The sequence below is a fragment of the Penaeus japonicus genome, unplaced genomic scaffold, assembly GCF_977035675.1.
Source record: "Penaeus japonicus unplaced genomic scaffold, GWHDUDI00000001_assembly GWHDUDI00000031, whole genome shotgun sequence".
Lineage (NCBI taxonomy): Eukaryota > Metazoa > Arthropoda > Malacostraca > Decapoda > Penaeidae > Penaeus > Penaeus japonicus.
The window spans coordinates 14,748,841-14,751,093 of record NW_028234433.1 but is presented as its reverse complement, the minus strand read 5'-3'; the positions used below and the strand labels follow the sequence as shown (position 1 = coordinate 14,751,093).

Genomic DNA, 2,253 nt, shown 5'->3' with positions numbered 1-2,253 from the left:
CCTTATAATTGTTTTCGTCATTATCATCACCATAATTATTATCATTATTACTGTTATTAGACCGTTATTAGCGTTGTGATCATAAGCGTCATCACTTTTATTAATGTTATCATTGTTATTGCTTTTACCATCGCAATTGCCATTAAGATTGTTGTTAGTCCTATCAACATTGTTATAATCTCTAATAATATTGCTGTGGTGACTGTCATTGTTAGTTCTGTTACCGTTATTCCATTACTAATACTGCTTATCAATATTGTAATTGATGTCATTATCATTATATTTATTATAAGTAAATACAATTTATGTAGACATACACATCTATAAGATAAAATACGGTGAAATCACAAATAATTAAGTAAAATCTTGGATTATAATCATTATAAAACAGCGAAGCGATGGTGGTATAGTGGTGAGCATAGCTGCCTTCCAAGCAGTTGACCCGGGCTCGATTCCCGGCCATCGCAAGTTATTGGTATTTCAACATTTATGTATTTACTTTTGTTAATATCATCATTCATATAATTTCCATCGTTGTTTTTTTTCATTACATCTCCCTGCAAAATGTACATAGTTTTATTGAATCAACTTATATTACTATGAATTTCCTTATATTTTATGGGAGAAAATTATGATCCTAGTAAGACATCTTTTCTGTTTAGTCTAGACGGTTTTGTGTTGTCAGAGATTTTTTTAAAATTTTTTCTTATAATTTTCCCTTTTTATTTTCTTCCCTTTTCCCCTTTTCCCCCCCCCCCCCCCCCCCCCCTTTTCCCCCCTCCCCTTTTTTTTAAAATTTCCCCTTTATTTAAATTTTAAAAAATTTTATATTTTTAAAATTATTAAAAAATTATTTTTAAAAAAATTTTTTTAAAAAAAAAAATTTTTATAAAATAATTTATTTAAAAAATTTTTTTTTAAATTAAAATTAAAAAAAAACAACAAAAAAAAACCCAAAAAACCCTAAAATTTTTAAAAATAAAAAATTTTATAAAAAAAAATTTTAAATAAAAATATAATATCATTTTGAAAAAAAAAAAAAAATTTAATAATTATTGGTTTGGGGGTTTTTTGGGGGGGGTTTTTTTTTTTTTTCTTCCCCCTTTTAAAAAAAAATAATTTGGAATTTACCCTTTATTTTTATTTAAATTAGATGTAAATTCCCCCCTTTTTCCAAAACCAAAATTTTTTGTTAAATTTAAACCCCCTTTTCCATCTTCTCTTTTTATTTTTTTTAAAAAATTTTCCTCCCTTTTTTTTTTCTATTTTCCTCCTTTACCTTCTCTTTTCCCTTTTCATCCCTTTTTTTTTTTTCCTTTTCCCCCCTTTTTTTTTTTTTTAAACAAAAACTCGTTTCAATATTATTTTTTTCCAAACCCCTTTTTAAAAATTTTGGCAAATAAAACTTTAAAATTGCCTTCCATTCCCCCAAAAAAGGGGGAAAGGGGGGAATTATGTTTTTTTGTCTCTCTCTTTCTCTGTATTTAACAATATCTATCTCTGTCTCTCAGTATCCATTATTTTTTCTTCACTATTCCCCCTTTTCCTATTATATTTGGCATGAAATTCATTTATTTACATTGGCCGCTTTTATCAATTCTTTTCTCACAAAGGAAAGAGAAAGCAAGAGAGAGAAAGATAGATAGATAGAGATAGAGGGGGTGGGGAGATAGAATGACTGACTGACTGACTGACTGACAGGCATACAGGCAGACAGACATACAGACAGACGGACGTACGGAGAGATTTGATAATGACAGGTGATTCTAAACGAGTTTTCTTTTGTCTCGCTATCTCAGTTGTTAGCTTGCAGTTATTTCATATTTGCTAATGCAATAACTACATACACACATATTCTCTCTCTCTCTCTCTCTCTCTCTCTCTCTCTCTCTCTCTCTCTCTCTCTCTCTCTCTCTCTCTCTCTCTCTCTCTCTCTCTCTCTTTCTCATGGATAACTGTTAATCAGCTGAAATTTAGAATTGCTAGGATAAATTCCATTACAGAAGATTAGGGAATATTTACTTTTTTCTAATTCTGACGAAGGGTATGCCCAAAGCTGATCATTTCACGGCACAGGTAATATTAAGTGCCTGCGATAGTGTTATTGTTAGAGTGACATTGATTATTAGATTTAAAAAATGAAAATTATTGACATTGTATTTAAATTTGGGGAGGATAGACCTATGATTATTTTTCGAGAAGTTTGATTTCATAATTTAGTCTTGTGCAAAGGAAGGATTTATACAAGAAAAC

The 2,253-nt window shown here is 29.5% G+C and overlaps 1 non-coding gene across 1 annotated transcript; it reads left to right on the top strand.

The window, feature by feature from the left end:
- The first annotated feature begins 395 nt into the window (after positions 1–395).
- TRNAG-UCC (transfer RNA glycine (anticodon UCC)) lies at positions 396–467 on the top strand. Its single transcript has one exon. It is a non-coding gene; the product is annotated as a tRNA-Gly (tRNA).
- Positions 468–2,253: the final 1,786 nt, after the last annotated feature.